Source organism: Eschrichtius robustus, chromosome 1 (genome assembly GCF_028021215.1).
Source record: "Eschrichtius robustus isolate mEscRob2 chromosome 1, mEscRob2.pri, whole genome shotgun sequence".
Taxonomy (NCBI): domain Eukaryota; kingdom Metazoa; phylum Chordata; class Mammalia; order Artiodactyla; family Eschrichtiidae; genus Eschrichtius; species Eschrichtius robustus.
In genome coordinates, this window is record NC_090824.1 from 162726951 (window position 1) to 162750639 (window position 23689).

General features: G+C 47.1%; 1 protein-coding gene across 1 annotated transcript in view; it reads left to right on the forward strand.

Moving 5' to 3' along the window:
* Positions 1-8576: 8576 nt before the first annotated feature.
* ZNF710 (zinc finger protein 710) overlaps positions 8577-23689 on the forward strand; it is a 66687-nt gene continuing 51574 nt past the window's right edge. The window contains exon 1 of the mRNA XM_068557739.1: positions 8577-8654. The gene's annotated coding sequence lies outside the window, so the exon portion shown is untranslated. The remainder of the gene's footprint in view (positions 8655-23689) is intronic.

Genomic DNA, 23689 nt, shown 5'->3' on the forward strand with positions numbered 1-23689 from the left:
AAACTGTGTTCACACAAAAAATAAAATAAAGGCAGTGAAGCTCACACACACACACACACAAAACCCACTTAATTCCTGACTTCCTCCTTTATCCAAAAGCTATTTTGGAAAATTTAAATAGTCAATTTCTAACATTAATTTCTAGTTTTAGCATATTGTGAACAAAGGACGTGATCCACATGACATTTGTACTTCGAATTTATTGGGATTTTCTTTGTGGAGGAAACTGTGATCATTTTTAAAATTATTTTCTGCGTCCTGGAAAATAGGCTGAGTTAATTTACAGCCTAAGCCAAAAGTCAGTATGTCTTCAGGAACTGGGGAAAAGAACAAAATGTGAATAGGAAGTAAGCTTCAAAGAGGAAGTGATTTTGATACAGAGGGGACAAAGAACTGGTTTTTTCAGTACCGACTAAAGGCCAGGCACTATGCTAGGCACTTTGCATGTATTGTCTTATTTCAAGGTGAGGCAGGATTCTTCAGAGCAGGAAACGGCCCCCCAGGGAGGTTAAGTAACTTCCTAAAGTCTGTTGCCTGCTCACAGCCCTGTCTCCCTTGCTTTGCTGAGCACGTTCCCACTTCTCCTTCAAGACTCAGTTTAAACATCACCTCTTCTAAGGTTTCCCAAAGAGAAGAGTTGGGCACCCCTCTTCTACTCCTGTAAAAGTCATCCCTAGTCATATCTGTCACCCTTGGTTACCTGGGAGACCCTTAAGGATGGCCAGCACATTGGGGGTTCTCAATAAATATTTGTTGATGTAGTGAAGAATAAATGTAAAAAGACCAGAATAAAGGACAAAAAAGAGAGTTCCTGTATGAAGAATGAACATAGCAACACCATCACCCTATGGTACTCCTCCCCCTCCCCTGCCAAGCAGGTGATGCCTCGGGGTTTACAAGTAATAATACTGACATTAATAGCTTGTTCTATATGCAGAGTGTTTGCTGTCTACGCAGCATTATCCTACCTGCATTATCTCATTTGGTCTCCAAGAACATAAGTCACCTTAAGCCCCATTTTCTAGGTAGTAAAGCATTTAGAAACTGAGTCTGGCCAAGAGCAGCAGCTTGCAAGTCGCCATAGCCAAGAGCTCCTCAGACTCCACTCAATGCCACATTGAAACTTGAATCCAGGTCCCTCCTGATGCCAAAGCAGACATGCAGACACACTCCTGCACGTGCACACACACACACACACACACACACACCTTGCTGCCTTGGTGGAGAAGACTCTAAATTCCCCTCCTGTCTTGCTCATCATCATGGTTTCACAATGGAGTCTTTCTTCTTCAGACAACATGTTTAATTAATGCCTTAAAGGAAATTCATGAGAATGATCCCTGATGTTACATTCTCATTCATTCATCAGTTCTTATGGACAATAAACACTGACTAAACATTTACTGAGCCCCTGTTATGGATGCAGAGCCAGGTACTCTGCTGACCCTGGACACTGCGACCCAGGTGCAGGCTGAGAAGGACAACTTGGGGGGACCTTCAGGGCAGCTCCGCCCACCGCTTCCAGGCCTGCCTCCTCCTCTCCCACCCTCCCAGTTCCCAAACCACACCCTCTTTATCTCCCTTCACAAAAAGCCCCATTCACTTTTTGCACAATACACTTTCACAATAGATAGTCTATTCAACCCAGAGCCCAAATCATCAGCAACCAAAATGCTGGTTCCTCTTTCCTCCTAGGTCTTCAAACATTTCCAGGGGAGGAGAAATAATTGCATTCTGTAGTGTAACTTCCTGTTTGCTTGGCTGTTTCTCCTGTGAACTGGAAGATCCTTGAAGGCCTGGCCTAGGTCTTTTCACCATTGACTGTGGAGTGAATGAGAAACCCAGGTCTTGTTCTCTAAATATATAGGTTATTGTTTAAAATAATATAATCATTATAGAAATTTGTCAAATACACTAAGACAGAGAAGAAAATAAAAATCACCTATAATTCCAACAAACACAAATAACTTTTAAACTTGTTTGTATTTCCTCTCAAGTATTTTATATGTATTTTTTGGGATAAATATATACGTATATACAAAATTGGACAAAAATATAATTGCACATGCAATTTTGTATCTCACTCACTATATCACAAACATTTTCCAGGTCATTAAATATTCTTCAAAAACATGGTTTTTAATAGCTATGCAGTATTATATCAAACGTGCATGCCATAACTTCTTTAAACATTTCCTTGCTGTTGAATACTTGGGTTATTGCTTTCTTCCCTCTGTCCTTTTCCTTTTTTTGGGGGGGGGGTTGTAATTTTTGCCAACATAAATAACACTTTGATAAACACCCTTAACTCACATCTTTTTTTAAAAAAATTATTATTTATTTATTTTATTTAGTTTTGGCTGCATTGGATCTTAGTTGAGGTGCGTGGGGTCTCTAGTTGTGGTTTGTGGGTTTTCTCTTCTCTAGTTGTGGTGCACAGGCTCCAGGGCACGTTGGCTCTGTAGTTTGCGGTACAAGAGCTCTAGCTGAGGTGCGCAAGCTCAGTAGCTGTGGCGTGCAGGTTTAGTTGCTCCACGGCATGTGGGATCTTAGTTCCCTGACCAGGGATGGAACCCGAGTCCCCTGCATTGTAAGGCAGATTCTTTACCACTGGACCACCAGGGAAGTCCCTTAACTCAAATCTTTGTCCACACTGATGACTCTCCCTCCAATAGATTTCTAGAACTAAAGTTACTAATCAAAAGACATAAACATTTTTTTTTTTTTTTAATTGGCTGTGTTGGGTCTTCGTTGCTACGTGGGGGCTTTCTCTAGTTGCAGCGAGCGGGGCTACTCTTCGTTGTGGTGAGCAGGCTTCTCATTGCGGTGGCTTCCCTTGTTGCTGAGCACGGGCTCTAGGAGTGCGGGCTTCAGTAGTTGCGTCATGCAGGCTTCAGTAGTTGTGGCTCACGGGCTCTAGAGCACAGGCTCAGTAGCTGTGGCTCCCAGGCTTAGTTGCTCCAGGGCATGTGGGATCTTCCTGGACAAGGGCTCGAACCTGTGTCTCCTGCATTGGCAGGCGGATTCTTAACCACCGTGCCACCAGGGAAGTCCCATCATTGTGGCTTTTATGTTTTTAATTTTTTCTAACTGTTTAGTGAAGCTAGCAGTTTCCTGTTTATGGTAGGTGTCCCATGTTTCTTTTAGCTTATTTTTATTCTTATATTTATGCAAATAAGGCCAGTTAACTTACTGGTCCAAACCATGATGGGAATAAAGCCATGCAACTATGCACCCTTGGTCAAAAGGGGGATCAGAGGAGGTGTACCCTGTCATTATTCCTTGAAAAATAATGCACAAATGTCAGATGTTCACCCCATCTATCCGCACAGACTTTTGCTTTCTTTGGGTTTTCCCTGCAAACCCTGAGTCTTCCTAAATTGCTACTACACTTATGAGAATTTTGAGCTGCTGCCCAACACAACTTCTGTGGGACTCCAGTCATTGACTTAGTTCTCGGTGACTCTCCAGTTCTGGGTCCCCCTGCCACAAGCCCATCCTTTCAGGAGCCCTAGGTCCACCTCTGTTCTCTGCAGCCCCATTTAGTTCTGCCCTGGGGTCCTGCATCTTCCATTGGCTGGAATCCAGTGGGGAGGTTTGATACTCAAAATCAAATATTAGACATTGCAAAGTCACTGATGTATATTTTTAATGTTTGTTTGGTTCTGCCAATGAAAGAAACAGATTTTAATAATCATCTGCTAATCTCCCAGCAGTTACTCTGATGAACACGTCAATTGAAACACGGAAGAGCTGTGTTTCATCCCTTTACTCAGCTTACTCGAGTCCTCAGATTTTCAGAGATGGATACAAACATTCTGGAAGGTCTGTGACATGAATGCATCCTCCCTCAGGGAAATCATGAGCATGAATAAACCTTATACTAACAAATCTTCTCTCCCGTTCCAGCTGCGGGGCTGGGGTGGGGGTGGGGAGCAACTGTGGGGCTCCTGAAATGCCCAGGGGGACGCCTCCTTTATTGCTTCTGCATCGGAACAGCTGATTTCTTTCTCTCTAGTGTGAATCTGGAGGCTTCCTTCCTGGGTTTGAGGAGGTCAGGGGATTTGGCTAAAGGTGGTGGCATCTGACTGTGAGCTTAGGCCTTTGCTAGTACCTCCTAACATTCATTCGCACAGGCCTCACAATTTCCCAAACACAGTATCATGCATTACATGTCATTTATCACCTGCTTTCATTCCTCCCAACAACCCCAGGAGATGGACATTACTGAAGTTACTCAGGTGTCAGAGAAGGAAGTGGGTCACCTGCCCAGACTGGTTCTCACAGGGAGGTGATCTGGGAGAGAAAACAGGGAGGTATGAGGAGGGGATACGCTAAAGAAAAGGAGAAAACAGAGATGCTGAAAGGAACTCCCAACTGGAAACTCTGGCTGCAAATTCTGGCTCAGTCACTCAATAGCTATGACCTTGGAAAACGTTTAAACTTCGCTGTGCCTCAGTCTCCTCAGCTGTAAAATGATGATCAGAATATGACATTGGGAATTCACTGGCAATCCAGTGGTTAAGACTTCGCCCTTCCACTGAAAAGGGCACGGGTTTGATCCCTGGTCGGGGAACTAAAACCCTGCATGCCATGCAGCGCAGCCGGGGGGAAGAATATGATATTTACCTGGCACAAAGGTGACTGTACAGTATGTCTATCAATCATAGTGGGTCCATAAAAGTGAAAAACTGGAAATATCCCACAAGTCCAGCAATTTGTTTAAACAGGTAAGATAAACGCATACCATGGAATAACATCATTTGTTAGGAATGATAATGTGGATGTTTACAGACAGGGAAAGATATTTGTGACATATTACGGGGTAAAAGTGGTTGCCATTCAGTAGGAATAGTGTTACGTCATTTTTGTTAATTTTGTTAAAATAATATATTTACGTGTATAGTCATTCATTTAACAATATTCACTTTGCATAATTTTATTACTATGTGCATTTTACATGTAGATATGTGGATATAAAATGTCCAAGGACACACACAAAAATATAATGTCTCTACTGGAGTTCTCTTTCAGTTTTGCTTAGCTGGTTATCAAATTCTCTCACAATGAACTGTGTCATAAAGAAATAATAGAAGCGTAAAAGGTTTACAATGCAGGAACTGGAACCCTGGTGTCTGTCTGGATCCAGGGGGCATTTTGTTGGTGCCAAGTTCACCTGCAGGTTGCTTGAAAAATGAGGAACCCAAGCAAAGGACTAAGAGGTTTTGAGAGATTTAATTCAGGCTCTGGAAGAGTCAAAAGTCTCTTTCTCCCCCTCTGTTCTCCCCAGTGTGAACTTCTGTGTCTACTTCTCTCCACTGAGCAAACACAGCCAGGCGCCTGCTCCTACCGGCCCTCCAGGATTTTACGAGGCCCACTCTCTTCTGATTCCTATTTGTTCTTCAGGCAGGCTACACCTCCACTGATCAGGCCAGGCCTTGGTAACCACAGTCTTCACATTCCGGTCCTGTTCCTGAGACAACACACTGGCCATCTTGGTCAGACATAGGTATTCCCCAATCCCAGCCACCTGTGGGGACACAGGGTATCCTCTGAAGGAATGCTTCCTTCACAGCCAGCTCATTGCATTTCGGGCATGGTGACTCACTCTAGTTTCAACCCAGAACATAAATCTCATTTCTGGGTTGTAATGGCACCTCCCTGTCACTCCTTGATCTATAATAACAATGAATAAAAGCTACCATGTATTGGAGCTTATGTGCCAGACACTGAGCTAGGCATGTCTTAAGCCTTTTAAGCCTTGCAGAAACCCTGTGAGTCAAGTGTTTTTACCCCGTTTCACAGATGAGAAAACTTATATTCAGAGAGGTCAACTGGCCCAGGGATATACAGCAAATAAGCCTGGGCGCTTTAACATAAGACACTGTCTCTGCAACCCACTGGTCTTCTTACCCCCATCTTATAAGGAAGGAAACTATAATCACCCAAGTTCATGAAGTTAGCAAGTGGGAGAGGCTAAAATCTGAAGAGCCCCCTGATATCCGGCCCCCTCCCTTACTTATTGCCTGACACACTCCCCACTCTCCCCTCCCCCGCCTTGTGCCCTGACACCAAAGTGTCCCCACTCCCCCACTGTACTCTCCACTGCAGCAAATACTTGTGGAGGTTCCAAGAACCTGCGAGAATGTGCTCTCTTGCCTTGGGGCCTTTGGACAGGCTGTGCCTTCCTATGCGTTTACCTGGCACAGGCGTACGCATCTAGATGTAACCTCCTCCAGAAGCCATCCTTGACCACCCTAGTCCAAGCACCCTTTTTTTAGGTGCTTCCTTGGTTCATCCTTAACATGTAACATGTGGCATTGTGGTTGCCTGCCTTCTTGTTCCCTCCCCTGCCAGTCTGCAAAGCCTAAGTGAGGACCGCCTGTGCCATTGGTTGTTAGGTGCTTAGCACCCAAGCATAGGAGCGGGCACAGAGTAGGTACTTGGTAAGCATTTGTTACGTGAATGCTATCAGACTATATCAGAGCTGTTTTGCTTTATTTGGAGGGTATAGCTTAGGTGCACTAAACAGGATCTAAGATGACAGAAATGTAGCTCCCTGTATACCCCATTAAGAGGGCAAAGTCGGGGGGATGCTCTGGGGTCATCCAGGGCTCAGTGCAGTGACATTAAAATCATGGTGTCCTCCTTGCTAAAGCAAGTACCAGGCTACTGTTTTCTCACTCCCAGTCAGAAACAAATCATGTTCTGAGTGACTGGAGTCATTGCTCACAACACCAGGAGCTGGTTTAGGGTGGGGTGAGGGTCAGTGGCCTTGGGGCTCCAGTCTGTAAAGGCCCAGGCCTGCGGGCTGGGGGGAGGGGTGAAGAGTGGCAGGTCCTGTCCCCCGGGAGGCTGCAGTCACTGAGGGGGAGAGACAATGAGGCTCAGCATCTGCTCGTAGCTGGGAGAAGGGACCCTCCAGTGAAAAGCCAGGGAGAGCAGGGAAGTGTGGGAGGAATTGATGAGGAGAAGGGGTGGAGCCAAGGAGACGCAGCCGGGAGGAAGGAAGAGAAGGGGAAGGAAAAGAGGAGGGAGGGGAGAGGATCCAGGCTTTCCTTCCTTTCGATGACCTGGTCCTGAGCTGCAGTCTCCTCTGGCATTGTTTCCTGTGGAAACTCTCAGGGCCCATGAAGACTCATGTTTCTCACCAGCCCCTGGCAGTAGCCCCAGTCTAAGTGCCGGGCATCCAGCAGGTGCTCAATACTTCCTTGGGCAAAAGAGAAATGTGGCCAACTTTGCTCTGGGAACTTTCCCCCCGTTTTCTCCCCACCTCTCTGGAGAAGCAGAAGGCAGAGCAGGTCTTGGGAACACGCCCAGGCGCCCCATGAATAACTGACCCTTCGGGGAGGCTCTACCGCGTCCTGTCCGAGGGCTCGGAGTGGAGAAGCGGCTGGAGGTTAGAGGCCGAGAGTCGGGTCGGAAGCCGGGGAAAGGCAAGGCTGTGCCAAGCCCCGAGGCCCTGCAGGAAGGCGCCAGGGGCTTGACCCCCGCGCTGCCAACGGCCACGCCTCAGCGCCCCCCAGCAGTGCGCCAGGGGGCGAAGGCCCGGGCCGTGGGATTGGCGAGCCCACGAGGGGCCGATCCCAGCGGCTCCTCGGAGCCCCTTCCCCACCCGGGCCCTGGCGCTCGCAGTCCGCACCGCTCCCTCGAGTCAGGACGTCCAGGGCTCTGCAAACAGCTGTTTAAAGGCTTCTTACAGTTTAGTGCTCCGCGGGGATGTTTGTTCCACGCCCATCTGCCTACTTTAAAAATACATAAGTGAAGAACACACCCAGCCTTCCACCTCTGCCTGGGGAGGGGCGGGCTCCGCGGCCCCCGCCCGCACTTCGGAAGGAACCCGCGTCCCCCCCAGCCCCACCGACTCTCCTCTCGGGAGGACGCCCCAAGCTTCCCACGGTGGGGGTCCCCTGGCCCTCTTTGTGCCGGGCAGGACCGGGCCCCCAATTTCCATGCGAGGTTCTGATGCTCCCCCTCTCTCCCGCTTCAGTTAATCTTTGTTCCCCTTTTCTGCTGAGGAGAAAAAAAGAGAGAGAAAGAAAAGGAGGAAAAAAGGCGTGACTTGATTTTCAAACGAAACTCCCACAGCAAACAAAACCCTTTTAGAGAAATAAGAAAGGAGGAAGAAGGAAGAAAAGAGGGAAGAAAAAAAGAGAGAGAGAGAAAACCCTTCAGGCTTTCAATTTGAGTAGGAGAGTTGAACCGAAAGAAAGAGAAAGAAAGGAAGAAAAATCCTCTCTGCGGTAGAAAGAGAAAAGAAAACTTGGGCTGACATGAGGGGGGTGTTGGGGGGTGGAAGGAAGTGAGAAAACAAAAGAGAGATAAAAGGGCTGCTTTTCTGTCTCTCTTCCTCCGCGAGCTGGGTTAGGAGGAGCTGTTTTGCATCCCTTCACGTCAGCCCTGCCTCATTCCCTTCTTCCAGGGAGGGAGAGAGAGCGAGCGAGCGAGAGAGAGAGAGGAGAGGGAGAGAGAGGGGGAGAGAGAGAGAGAGAGAGAGAAAAAGAGGAGCCGGAGGGAGGGCGGCAGGAGCAGGCGGCGGGCGCGCGTGGAGGCGGGCGGCGGGCGCGCAGCAGCAGCCCGGGCGGTGGGCAGCCAGGAGCCCCCGGCCCCGGCCCGCCACGGGCCCCAGCGCAGGAGCCGCGCCCGGACCCAGGGTGAGTGTCCCGCGCGGCCCCGGGCCCCCGAACCCGCAACCCCGGGCGGCGCGCCGGCGGGGGCGCGGGGGGCGCGGGGGTGGGTCACTGCGGCCGCGGCCGACCCGCCCCCCGCCTGTCCCCGGGGACGGCCGCGCGCAGGCCCGCGCTGCAAACATGTCGTCTTTTCCTTTCACTTCCACATTCCCTCATGCCGGAGAGCTGGAGGGAGACATGGAGAGCCGGGGAAAGAGGGAGAGATGGCGTCTGGCGGGGCGGGGGGCGGGGGTGTGGAGGGGGAGGGGGAAGGGAAGGAGGGAGCGAGCTAGCGAAAGAGGGCGAGAGCGAGGAGAGCGCGCGAATGAGAGAGAGAGAAAGGGAGGGGAGAGAGAGAGAGAAGCAAAAATGAAAGGAAAGCGCGGCGGCGGCGGCGGGGCGGGAGGCCCGGAGGCGGCGGCGGCGGCTCACGGGCCCGCACGTGGGTGTCCCGGCGCCCAGTACGCTCCCCCCGCTGCCCGCCCGGGACTCAAAGTTTCACCCCCTCGCCCCGCCGCCGCGCCCCGCCGCTGCCCACAAACTTTATTCTCCCGGCGGGTGGGGTTGCTGCGCGTCCCCGCCGTCCGGTGTGGGGGAGGGCTGGGCGCGCCGCCGGGGTGTCGGGGGCGCCCCCGGGGCAGCAGGCCGCCGCACGCCCCGCTCCCCGGGGCGGGGACCTGTTGAAGGCGCTCGCCGGCCGGCTGGGTCTCCACGGCCTGTCCTTAGCCTCCTCAGTCTCAGTTCCCCTTCCTTGTCGCCCACTCTCTCCGTCTCCTCACGGTCATTTTCCTAATTGGACAGAGCTGTGGGGTGTGATCGCCGGCGTCAGATTAGTGGCCCCGAGGCTGCCAGGTGGGCGCGGGGACTCGGGGACCAACGGGACAGCCCCCGCCAGCGTGCAGAGCCCACAGATCCGGCCCTCGTGCCACCGCCCCCCTAACCGCGGACTTGCTAACTAGTGCGTATCGGTTTTTTTTCCAACTTGCCTTTTAAGATGACTTTTATGGTGGCTGCAACTGCTTCCCTCCAGTCTGAGCAGTAGTTCGGGAAGATTTAAGAGGCCAGGGAGGTGCTTGCGTGGGTTTTAGCTAACCCTAAACGATCATTAATGTATCTCTAAGCTCTGCGATGGTTCGGGCAAGGCGTAGCCGCAGCCCGGTGCGTCTTCACAGGGTCACTACGAGGTGCTGGTCCTTCCCGGTCTGAGAGGTCCAATGAGGCACTGTCCTCGTGGCCCACCCTAGAGCAGCGGGCCGAGCGCCCTAGCTGCTAAGGGCACCCAGAGCGCCTTTATTTCTGTGCAAAATGGAAACTCCCAGCCGGTGTAGACCTGGAGGGGACATAACCAGTTCCAGTGGGCGCCTGGGAAACTCACAAGATTCCCCCATAGGTGTGCGGAGAGGGACTTTGAACCTTGGGGGTCACCCAGCCAACTTTGAAGCTGCTCTTTCAGTCCTGCCTTTGTACACGTGTAAGTAAAAACAGTCAAAGTTCATTTCTGCCAAGTAGAGGGCCTGGAGCCTGCATCCCTGTTTTGCCCTCACCAGGGGCTTTCAAAGGACCCGCCGGGCCAGGTGGGGGAGGGGAAGTAAACCACCCCTAATTGTCTTTAGACTTTAGAAAATGCATTCTTAGTGTTTGTGATCAAAGCCATGGGCCTGTCTGGTTTTGATTTTTGAGACTTAGTATGGCTGTCCCTTTCTCGTTTGTTTTAAAGCGAATGTTATTTTCTAGAGCTCTCATGGTGGTTTTGTCAGCTGGCCCTCGAACCTCACGTCGCTCTGTGCCAGGCACCTGCCAGTCTGGGAACAGGACCTCTAATTAGTCACCTGTAGTTCTAGCCACACTAGTGCTCCAGTAACCTGCAGGACCCGGCTTTCTTGCATGAGGGCAGTGGGGGTAGGGCTGCTTTCTTTAGGGTAGGGGGAGTTGGCCATTTGGGTCACATTTTTCTTTCCTCCAGGCTCACCTGGTTGCCTGTATGCCCATGGAGGCAGATGCAGTGAGTTGCAGTGGGAGCAGAGGTTCACTCTTCTCCTCAGAGCAGATTCCCGGGTGAGTCCTTGTCCTGTGGTGTGTGGCCAGCGGGCCATTTGTTCTGCACTTGGGTCACTTCCATTCCAACCAGGCATTTTCTACCAGGGAGACTTATTTTAGGCTCCCTGTCTAGAGACAAGGAGATGGACAAGGTCTGGAATGGTTTTTTGAGTTGGAGGAAGGGAGACTAATGGGCCCACCGGAGATTTTGCATGCCTTCTATTTTAGGTTTGCCTTGTGGCCCAGGGATATTTCTATCAGAGTTGTGCTTGGAAAGCTCAAGTTTGACGTTAGAAGGGAGTAAATAAGTAAAGGAGTAGTCGGGTGCATCTCAGGGAGTAAATAAGTAAAGGAGTAGTCGGGTGCATCTCAGGATGCTATCCACAGGCTCCTCATCGGGCTTGCTCACCCCCCGGATCTGAGGGCAGGGGCTCATTTTGTTGAATTAAGGAATCTGTGAATCTGCTGTGTCTCATGTTAATGGTGGTTGATCCCAGCCCTTAGACTGCAAAACTGGAAGAGGACCTTAGAGGTTGTCTGAAGAAAGTGAGGCATGAGAAAAGCTCCATGCCTGAAATCACACAGTAAGTGACAGAGCCAGCACTCAAACATGGGCTTTCAGAGTCCATTTCCAGTGCTGTTAACACAAGGCTGCTGCCTGTATTCCTGCTGGGGAACCCGAATCAGGCTTCATCCGAAGAATGTGGCTGTGAGAACATGAAAACATGGGCTTATCCTACCCTCATGAGATAAGTAAACGAAGGACCTTATTTTCTAGTTGTGTTACACGTACTGTTCTGGAGGATTTGACGGCTGGTGTGACTACTTGGGGAAACCGGGTGTTTCTGGCTGTTACAATGCATACTTCTTCAACGTCTACCAGTTAGCGGGGCAGCAGTTTAGTCATCGGGATGTGCCCAAGTCACACTGAGCATTATTTGATCTGGAATGTTTTCTTCATGCTTTGTACTTGTGTGTGATTTATTTAGGCTTGGTCAGGGAAAAGAATGGGGACGTAAGGAAGGGCCAGAGACCCGAACTGATCTCTATTCGTGGGTTAAATCTCTTACTACTTTCAGTTCATGAGGATAGAGGTCTTTCTTTGTTCATTGCTAAGCCCTTGTGCCTAGAACAGGGCCTGTCACATAGTGGGCCCTCGATAAATACTTGTTGAATAAGGGTACTGGACATTAGGAAAAAGATTTCCCTCCCAGAAGGGACCCACAAATGACACACAGAGGCAGAGACAGGGAGGTGATTGATGGGAACTGCAGAGTTTTGCAGTGAGTCATTGCTTAGAACAAGCTCCAGACAGGTAAGGCAGGAGGGGCTGGGAAGAGTAAATTTTGAATGAGGTGGAGCCACTGGGTGGAGACTTGCGTGAAACAATAGAGAGATCTTGAATTGGACCAGATATGGGGAGGATAATAATAATCGTAGATCTTGGGCCAGGCTTGTGTAAGTGATTTATGTGTATCATCTCCCTTAGTCCTCACAGGTGCTAGTTGCTGCATTGTTATTCCCATTTGGCAGATTGGGAAACTGGAGCACAGAGAGATTAGTTACATACAAGGGCACAGAACTGGTGGTGTCTGAACCCAGGCGGACTGACTTGGCCACCCTAGAATGATGATGAGTTCAGATATCTCTGCCCACTCCAAGGAGCTGGGCATTCAGAGCTTTGGGGTTGCTAGAAAGGATGGCAGCAGAAAAATTGGAAAAGAAATTGTTGGTCTGCAACAGAATGAGGCTGGTCAGGGAGCAGGCCCTCTGCTTCTTTTGCCAAGGCCCTCACAGTGTCTGAGGACTGTAAGGGAATATTTACTGGGGACCTAATTATTACCCAGGCAGAGTGGCTAGTACCAGATTGGGACTGTTTTGCACTTGATAAAGATTTTTTTTTTACTTTATCCCACTATTCAAATTTATTTTTATTTACCACATATATTTATTCAATACATCTTTGATAAAGATTTAGGAGACTTTTTTTTTTTTTTTAAAGGTTGCTTTTCAAGTTACATTTTAGTCGGCATGTATTTGAAACTGGTGGAAATTTTAAAGCCAGAAGTGTCACCCTTGGCCATGAGGCCTCTAGAAGGTGTTTCCCACCAGTGCAAGCCTTCCCTTCCTCCTCCAAGGATGCTGGTCCAGGCTGCTCCGGTCCACAACAGCTGCCTTTTTATCGACAGTCTGCTGGTCTGGTCCTCGTGGAGCTTGCAGTCTCCCTGGGAGACAGACATTAAACTAATAATTAAACAAATACTCTTTAATTACAGTTGTTATAAATGCTTCAAAGGAAAAAGTACAGAGACCATGGGATAATCAGGGAGGATGGGGGAAGGGAGGCTTTCCTGAAGAAAGGGCATTTAAACAGCCACGCAAAGGGTGGGTGAAGAGGCTTTAACCAGGTGGGATAGTCCATTAGCCTTGATGTAAACTCTTGCTACTCTGTATGTGGTCCATGCACCAGCGGCATCAGCATCACCTGAGAGCTTGTTAGAAATGCGGGATCTCGGGCCTACCCCAGACCTGCTGAATCTGCATCTTAACAAGATTCCCGTGCATGGTAAAGTCTAAGAAATACTGGTGGAATCAAAGTACCGAACTGGGAGGTTCACAGCTTTGCTGCGAGTGAGTTGGGTGACTCAGGCAAGTCACCCAACTTGGAATGACTTGGAGGAGTGATAACGAGGGAATTAGATCATCCCACAAGTTCCTTCTGGCTTCTCAGATCTTTGGCTTTTGCTGGTGTGTGCTGTCTCCAAGCTTACTGAGGGAAAGGACCTGGGCTTACACAGCATCCACCTCTACGGTGCCTTTGCTGGGGGCCAGCACATGCTCTGGTCTGACTTCAGTAAGCACTAAGGAGGGGCCAGACCATCCTTTGGGGAAAGATGAGAATAATTCGCAAACAGCATGTGGAGCTTTGTGGCACACAGAGAGATTGTCTTAAGGTGACCCAGAGATGAGTTGACCTGAAGCGAGAGAAAGATTGGCAAGGGTCAAAGGGGCTTTGAGGAAGAAAGGTGTAACATTTCTGCCAAAAGTGGAGCCTAAACTGAGGGCAGGAGGAACCTGCTTAACAGTTCCATGCATGTGAACATAATACTTCAGGAATTGCCGTGGTATTCTGCCCCTGAGATCCTCATATCACTTTAGAGAGAACCAGAGCGCTGGAACCAGGACTTCTTGACCCTTGCAGCTGTGGATGGGCTTCAGCTACACCTGCAACTGTGCAGAGGGTTACATGTGTGTGCACTTTTCTAGGGAGAGGACCTGTAGCTTTCACCAGCCTCAAAGGGGTCTGCGGCCTCCCAGAACTAGAGGCAAAGGGCTTTCTTGACTAATCTCTCCCAGCTCTTTTATTATGCAGTGCTTACTATGTGCCAGGCACTAGTCTCAGCACTTTCCGTATATTAGCTCATTTAGGTTGAATACTTTTCCGGAGTTCACACACCTAGTAAGTTTGAGAACCAGGATTGGCACCCAGGCAGTCAGGCCCCAGAGTCCCTGCTAGCAAAGCCTACCTTAGTAACACGGCAGGTGGGGCTAAGGGAGAGCTCTTTTTGGTAGAACAAAAATTGAGATTATAGAGGCCCCCACTTTACAAGTAAGCATCTTCCAATAGTTCGTGTGTAAAACTGAAAGGATTTTCCCAAGGAAATGTGTTACAAATAGCACAGGGTTGCCATGCTAGCCCGTGAGAGCCTGTGTTACTATTGGGCCCAACTCATGATTGTTTGCAAAAAAAAAAAAAATTTAGAAAACAAGACTGCTGCAGTACTGCAAGGTAAATTAAGAATTCTAGAATCGGATAGAAGGTGCTTGAACACAGTCAAATAAGGGGGGGTGAGGTGGTCGCAGGAAATTGGGGTAGATTCTGAAAGGGGGGGGATTAAAGGATGTTAGAGGCCAAAGCAGGGCCAAATGTATGTCAAATCAGCAGCTTCAAAAGGTAAAATAACTGGCTTTTATTACCTACTAATTAGTGTGTGTAGCTCACAGACCTGACCCTTCCGCCACCCCTAGTGCCTTACCCCAAGTACAGAGACCTTTTGTTTTCTCTCTTACTCATTTCTGTGCCATTTGAATATATACCAGTATGTATTATCTTTATAATCTATATATTTGTAAATGGAGTAAAGGGACTAGTAAAAGTGGGTTGATCTCTAGAGGGGTTTTGGTTCTGTCTTCTACAACCATCATCAGAAAGGAGTTTCTGATATTAAATACATATGCTCTATCATGTGTATATTTTGGGAGTACCGAGAGAACTGTTGGAAATGTGAGGATTTTCAGTGCAGTTGGAAGTTGAGAATAAGGGATCACATTGTGGCCCAACTGCCTTCCCTTTCTTCCTTCCCTGCCCCCCAGGGTATAATAAACAGGGAATCAAAATCAGGTAAGAATGATCACTACAGAAAGCAGGAATGTCCACCCTGCAGATTTACATGGGAGACTAGAACTTCTGTGATGACTCTTGGTTCTGTGTGGTTTGTCTTCTGGATCGGAAGGTTGTCCTGCATGGTTTTGGTAAAAAAAAGTTGTACAAACTTTAATGGTTGCTTTATGCGCCACGTCAGAATGTCCTCACAAGGACCACACCTGAGCGGGCCTCTCAGTAAGCATTAGGGACCCTTTGGAGGCTGGCGGTACTGGTTGGTTAACCCCACCCTGTGATGTCCAATCCTGGGGTTCCTAGGCCCACAGTCTCAACCTCCCATCCATTTGCTAGCCACAGGACCACTGTGGACTTGCCATTACCTGGAAGCAGGTCACCTCTGAAATTCTGAATTCTTCCAAGCCCCCCACTGCTCATCCCTACTTGAAGCAACACCGCCCACCCCTGCCCCAAGCTGGGATACCTCTGCCTGCTCACCTGGGCCTCATGCCCACCATCAACCCTCGTTCCCGTGTCCTGCCCAGGCTGCCTCCCTACGACTGAGCATTGGACATCCTCCTGTGCCCCAGTTCCCCGCTACAGCTACCGACACACCTGTCTCCCTCTCCTTTGGCCCTGCCTCTCCCCTGCCCCCCTTCCATTTCACTTCTCTTCACCCTAGGACTTCACAAAGAAGAGGCCACACTTTCCATCCCTACTTCCTCTCTCCCCCTCTCCTCTCCAGCAGCAGAGTTTCACCCCCACTCCCAGATGTCCCCAGCTACCTCCTGATCACATCTGGTGGCCTCTACTTACCTGGCTTCTCTGTAGCTGTACTGTCGTGATACTCTTGCCCATCATGGGTTCTGGCTCCTCACTCTGGGTCCTGCTCCTGCCTCTCTAATCCTGCTTTTTCTGCCACTCCTTCCTCTCCTGGCTATGCTTTGGTGCCTCAGCCACAGTTCTTTGCTACTTGCTTCCCGTCCATGTCTACGGCTTCACCCTGCACAGTGAGGACTCTTTGGCCTGTATCCCTGCCCTCATGTCTCCTGTGAACAACCTAGTGCTGGGATTACATTAGTTATAGTTTTGGGTATATATGGATATCTTCCTACCATCTTAGTTTGTGTTTTCTGTTTCTTCTTTTTCTGATTCTTTCCTCTCTGTTGTTTTTTTTTTTTTTTTTTTCTCTACTCTTTTTCTCTTTACTGCTTTGGAACTTATATACTCTATTTCTGTCCTTTTGATGCATGCAGACTGCATAAGGTTTAAAGTTAGTTGGTATCCATATCTTTTTTCAGGTAATGCAGTGCAATGAAAGGTTAGTTAACCTTTGATTTTCCACATAGTTATCATTTTGTTTACCCATATTTCTCCCTGCATCTCAGGCTTTCCTTCTGGAATCAGAACATCATGTGGTGGAGGTGTTTTAATCATAAACTTTCAGTTCCTGTTTGGCTAAAATTTTATTTCATATTTATTAAGAGATTGTTTTACTGGGTATAAAACATTAGCTTGACAGTTATTTTCTCTTAGTATTGAAAGATGGTATTCTACTATCTTCTGGCTTTCCTTATTGATATTGAGAAGTTAGTAGCCCAGTTATTGATCTTAGGTAATTTCTTCTCTCTGGTTGTTGTTTTGTTGTTGTGGTGGTGGTGGTGGTGTGTGTTCACGCACGTGTGCACGTGTGTGTGTTTTGCAGTTTAATGCATTTAGGTGTGGATTTTATTTTATTTGTCTAAGGATTCATTAGACTTCCTGAAACCAAAGATTAGTGACTTTGATCAGTTCTAGAAAATTTTCATCCTTTATCTCTTTGACTTTTATCTGTCTATCATTCTGTCTCTGGTTTCTCCTTGGGAACTCCAATTAGATATATGTTAGATCTTATTCTATCCTTTACATCTCCTTGACATCTTAACTTCTTTTTTTTTTTAATTTTTATTGGAGTATAGTTGCTTTATAATGTTAGTTTCTGCTGTACAGCAAAGTGAATCAGCTATACATATACATATATCCACTCTTTTTTAGATTTCCTTCCCATTTAGGTCACCACAGAGCACTGAGTAGAATTCCCTGTGCTATACGGTAGGTTCTCATTAGTTATCTATTTTATATATGGTAGTGTATATATGTCAATCCCAATCTCCCAATTCATCCCACGCCCCCCTCTCTTAACTTCTTTTTCATTTTCAGTCTTTTGGTTTTTTATAGTGTTTTCTGGGTAATTTCTTATTTGTCTTCCAGCTCATTAATTCTCTCTTCAGTTATCTCTAATTTTCTGTTCAGCCCTTCCACTGAGATATTTTTAATATCACTATTAACTCAGAGATTTTTTAAAAAAATAATTTTATTTATTTGGCTGCACTGGGTCTTCATTGCTGCGTGCAGGCTTTCTCTAGTTGTGATGAGTAGGGGCTACTCTTCGTTGCGGTGTGCAGGCTTCTAATTGCGGTGGCTTCTCTTGTTGTGGAGCATGGGCTCTGGGTGCACGGCTTCAGTAGTTGTGGCTCGTGGGCTCTAGAGCGCAGGCTCAGTAGTTGTGGCGCACGGGCTTAGTTGCTCCGTGGCAAGTGGGATCTTCCAGGACCAGTGATTGAACCCGTGTCCCCTGCATTGGCAGGTGGATTCTTAACCGCTGTGCAACCAGGGAAGTCCAACTCAGAGATTTTAATATACTTTATGTGTTTTAATCCATTGTAGTTATTTTCTTTGATGTTCATTCTTTAAGTTTTTAATCTGGATGAGCATCATGTTTCTATTTTATCATTTTTCAAGTATGTGTGACTTTTTAAAAATAATCTTACTCTTTTTAAAAATATATATATTTATTTATTTATTTAATTTTTGGCTGCATTGGGTCTTTGTTCCTGTGTGCAGGCTTTCTCTGGTTGCGCTGAGTGGGGGCTACTCTTCGTTGTGGTGCATGGGCTTCTCACAGCAGTGGCTTCTCTTGTTGCAGAGCAGGGGCTCTAGGCGCGTGGGCTTCAGTAGTTGTGCCACGTGGGCTTAGTAGCTGTGGCTCACGGGCTCTCGAGTGCAGGCTCAGTAGTTGTGGCACACGGGCTTAGTTGCTCCGTGGCATGTGGGATCTTTCCGGACCAGGGCTTGAACCCGTGTCCCCTGCCTTGGCAGGCGGATTCTTAACCACTGTGCCACCAGGGAAGCCCAATAATCTCTTACTCTTTACCTGGGTTTTTAAATCCTCATTTCCTTAATCATATTAAACATCCTTTTTTTTTTTGTATCCAGTACTTCTAGTATCTGAAGTATTTACAGGTGTAATTCTGTTGTTTGATGATTCTGCTCCCTCCCACTCATGAGGGCTTATTTCTTTTTGTGATTTTCTATTGTGAGCTTATGTTTGTTAGAATTCTATCTGTGAGAATTCTTTAAGGTGTGGGATGAGAGTACATTCTTCCAGGGAGAATATGTGTTGCCTTCTGCCAGACACCTTAAGACCCTACAGATGTGTCATTTATTTATAATTCTTAGCTTGCAGTTTTGAGGACCAGAGCCCAAACCCACTTGAGGGCTGGCTAATGACCACAGATTCTCAGAGGAGCCTTTTCATTTAAAACTCTGCCCACAGCTAACACTAAGCCAGAGTACTTCCTTCCTGACGATATACCACCAGACCCCCTACTTTGTCCCATTGTTCCCTTATTGCCAAATGTCTTCTCTCCATATTTGGACAAAGTCCTAGTCATGTCAGGCCCAACTGAAAACTATGTATCTTCTGAGCCTTCTCCATGCCATCCCTTGCAAAATTAACCAGTCCTTCTACATTCATTGGCCGTTGTCACCTTACCTATTAGTCTGTGGATGTGTGTGTTCAGACCCCATACTGGACTCAGAACTTCTTAAAAGGTCAGAGCTGTGTCATTTATTTCTGGAGCCCCAGTGCCTGTTCACTGTTGGGCAGAGTAGTTGCTTAATAGATATCTATTGATTGAATGGAATTTATGGCAAAATCAATATTTCTGTTCTTCTTGAATAGTAATAAAAAAAAATCACAAGCACTAAGCTACCCTGTGATCTTGGACAGGTCCAGTTTACCTCTTTGGATCTGAGTGACCTTAGCTATAAAATGAAAGGATGCTTCTGAGATCTCTACTTGCTCTAAGATACTGAGATTCAACATAATTTGTATGACTGTCAGTCATGATAACATGGATCAACTCTTGGCTCACAAATGGAATGAAGGGATGGGAGGGCCTTGGAGAGAAAGAGCATGATTCTGAGATAAAGGGGCATGATTTGGAAGAGAAGAAAGAAAAGGGACTTAAAGATAAATTAATATGAAAGGTGACATTTTAGAAAGGTGGCATTTTAAAATTTGTGACTTGAGACAACCTGATGGCTGTCTAAAAAAACACTTTATAACAAAATAAATTTCAGATGGATTAAAGATGTTAAATATAAAAAATGAACTCAGGGAAAATACTTTTTAACTTTGACTTAAAACCCAGAATCCATAGAAGAAAAGATTAATATATCTGACCCTACACAAGTAAAAAATTTCTGTGAGGCAAAATCATCATAAACAGTCAAAAGAGTCTCCTACTTCTCAAAACTGGGAAAACATTTTTGCAACATATATGAGAGATAGGGCTAATTTCCTTAATATCTAAAAAGAGAAAATCAATAAGAAAAAGACTATCAGCCCAATTTTTAAAATGGGCTATGAACCAGTCACAGAAAAGGAAATACAAGTGGTTCTTAACCATATAAGGTGTTCAGCCCCACTAGTAATAAGAGAAGTGTTAACTCTGCTATGGAGAAGTGACAGTGGGAACAGATGCTCTCATAACTGTTGAAAGAGTGTAAGTTGGTACAACCTGTATAAAGAGGGTTTTGACAATATTTATTTATTTAATAAATTTATTTATTTTATTTATTTATTTTTGGCTTCATTGGGTCTTTGTTGCTGTACACGGGCTTTCTCTAGTTGAAGTGGGCGGGGAGCTAGTCTTTGTTGTGGTGCGCAGGCTTCTCGTTGCGGTGGCTTCTCTTGTTGCGGACCAAGGGCTCTAGGCGCGCAGGCTTCAGTAGTTGTGGCACACAGGCTCCGTAGTTGTGGCTCGTGGGCTCTAGAGCGCAGGCTCAGTAGTTGTGGCGCACGGGCTTAGTTGTTCTGCAGCATGTGGGATCTTCCCAGACCAGGGCTCGAACCTGTGTCCCCTGCATTGGCAGGTGGGTTTTTAACCACTGCGCCACCAGGGAAGCCCGACAATATTTATTAAAAGTGCACAAGCAACTCCACTTCTGGGAATTCCTCTCACAGATATGAGCATACATGTGAAATGATGCATTTTTCAAGATAGTTCATTGCATCATTGCTTGTAAAAGCAAAAAAGGGGTGGGGGGAACAACCTTAATGTCCATCACTAGAGAACTGGTAAATAAATTATCCTATAACCATGCAATGCAGCTCTGTGCAGCTGTACAAAAGAATGTAAAAGCTTCCTATGTATCCATGTGGTTGCTGAGATATTTTCTTAAGTAAGAAAGTAGGAGACAGAATGCCTGGCTGTGCAGCATTCTGCAAGGATACCTAGGAGACTGGTAATAGTGGTTTCCCACAGCAGATGCTGACTTTTCATTGTGTTCCTTTTTCTACATTTTGAATTTTGTACTTTGTGCATACACTACCTAATTTATTTATTTATTTTTGGCCATACCGCGTGTCTTGCGGGATCTTAGTTCCCTGCCCAGGGATAGAACCCATGCCCCCTGCAGTGGAAGCACAGAGTCCTAATCACTGGACTGTCAGGAAATTCCCTATATTACCTAATTTAAAAAAAAAAATTTTTAAAGAAGGAGGTTAGGGTGGAAAGAAGGGAGGGCGGGAAGGAGGGAGGAAGGGAAGAAGGATCACACCTTTGTTCTGCATTTTCATATAGGGTATTTTAGTTACTCCCCTCAGCAGTCCCTAGGGTGGTTACCATTTTTATTGACCAGGAAACTGAAGCTCGGAAGTCTGCAATGACTTGCCCAAGTTCATGGAGAGAGCCTTGGAACCTGGCATTGAATCCAGTTCTCACTCCAGAATCACTGGGCTCATGTCTGTAGATCAGAATTTTCTTGTTTCCTTCCTTTATTTTTATCCGACTTCTCATAGGTCAAGGACCAATGGCTGTGCACCATGGCCTAGACAGCCCCCCGACCCCCTGTGGGAGTGAGTGCAAAGTTCCATCCCGCCTCCTCCAGCTGGCTGGCTGGCTGGCTGGCTCACAAGTCCTCCTGGGCAAAGCTCAGGCAGTAGGTGGTGGAGCCAGCCGAGAGCCCAGCCCTCCACATCAGACACAATGAGGACGATTAGGGATGGGCTTTGCAGTCCTATCTTTGAAGTTCCCAGCTTTTATCAGAGTGTCTGAACCTTAACACTATTTCAAGGGAACTTTTATTACTGTCGTTATGAGCTGGCCTCAGGTAGGTACCAGCTGCTGCCAGGTGCCAAGGGAGCACTTGCTGGTACCGTAAGCTGGTGCCTTCACTTTGTTTTACAGCAAGTAAGTTTTCAGGGCTGAAAGTACTTAGTACATGGAAGATTCTGGAAGAACAACTTTTTCTATTTTTCTATACACAGGTGCAATCCCTTTAATTAAAGGGAGGAAGAGGTGGTTTTTTGATTTTTGGTTTTGGTTTTTGTCTCACAGAAACACCTGTGCTGTTTCCAAAGTAGGGTATTGACTGCTTCCTCTTTGCTGAAGAGAAATTCTCCACGGAGAACAAAGCTAAAGGTGTTGGCCATATATAATGCGAGGCTGTAATTTATAGGATACAGCTTCACCTGGGGGAAGAATTTGATGTCTTTAAGAGACACAGAATCATCCAGCACCAGCTGTCCTCATGTGTGGTGTCATATTTATTTTCCAAGTTGGAGTCATCATTTCTTAAGAGAGAGTCAGGGTCCACTGGGGCTGAGGAATGCTCATGGGGGCGGGAAGTCTTCAGGATCCGTGGGCCTGAGCTGGCATGTCCAGCACCCTATCACTGTGCTACTTGGCATCTTTATGAGGGATGCAGGCTAGTGACCCATGCTGTCCGTTTTTGTTTGTTAGGCCAGTGGAAGTGGAAGTGCTTTGAACATCACAGAGTGGCACCCACATCAAGTTTGCACCTGGCTGTTTGCTGAATGCATGCATGGATAGGAGGCACCCCATAAACGTTTCCCAAATGGATGAATTTTGATCTCTGAGATAGATTTTTTTTTTTTTTAAGATGTCATAGTTTGTTATGGAGGCCAAGCCCTACCCAGATCCTGCTCCCCAAAGTGATGATTCAGTTCACCGCTGTAGGATGGCAGGGGTTGGAGGGGCATGGCGGGAAGATTATGTTAGTAGCCACCATGTCTTGGGGTTCTGGATGACCTGGATGTTTTAGAAACAGTGGTATTTCTCTCTTTTTTTTTTTTTTAAATTTTATTTATTTATTTATTTATTTATGGCTGTGTTGGGTCTTCGTTTCTGTGCAAGGGCTTTCTCTAGTTGCGGCAAGTGGGGGCCACTCTTCATCGCGGTACGCGGGCCTCTCACCATCGCGGCCTCTCCTGTTGCAGAGCACAGACTCCAGATGCGCAGGCTCAGCAATTGTGGCTCACGGGCTTAGTTGCTCCACGGCATGTGGGATCGTCCCAGACCAGGGCTCAAACCCGTGTCCCCTGCATTAGCAGGCAGATTCTCAACCACTGCACCACCAGGGAAGCCCTCTGAGATAGATTTTAAAGCTTTTGATCAGAAAGAGGACTGGAGAAATTTAGACCTCTCCTGTTGCTCCTCAGGTTTTCCTGATGCTTGAATAATTAAGTCCACGTCCTGTGGGATTTTTCCTTCCTTGGGCTGTAGGTCATCTTACACAAAGGCCACCTTCTGTTTATGCTACACCTGGTACTCTTAACGCCCTCCTGAGCGTTCCACTCCATTATCTTCTTGTGTTCTAGCTCATTATCTGGAAAAATTTCTGTGCAACATCAGCTAAGTTCTTTTGCTTCAGTTACAGAGCTTGTCAGAATTTCTCTTCCACACCTCTGTTTGGGGGCTTCTATACCTTGGTTGTAAAAATTCATTCCCTATTGCCAGGTAGATGAACAAATCTCACTCAGCTTGAATTCACTGTCTAAAGAGATGGCCATTGTCCTTTCCTTGATAAGGGACAAAAGTAACATTTGTTTTTTCACACCTCGGCCCCTCTGCCTGCTCTCATCCCTGCCCTCTACCCCAACCCCTCCCCCACCATGGCAGTTACTCTAAGGACAGAAATGTTGGGTCCTGACTATTCTGGGGATTTGGCTCCCTGCTCCTGACTCACCCTTCCTGCACTCACTCAGGCCTTCTGGAGGATTTTAATTTCCCTTCACTGGAAACCACCTCTTAGTCCTTGAAAATATTCTTAGGTGGTTTTAAGTGTCTCTGTCCAGTTTTGTTTTGTTTTGTTCAAATCCAGTTCAGATTTGAATGTCCAAGGAATGCACAGTCTCTTGGATCTTGGATCTGTTCCTTTTTTTTTTAGAAAATAGCTTTTATTGATTTTTTTTTCTTGTTACAGAGAGATTTATGATTGTTGCAGAAAATTTAGGAAATAGAAACAAGCAAAA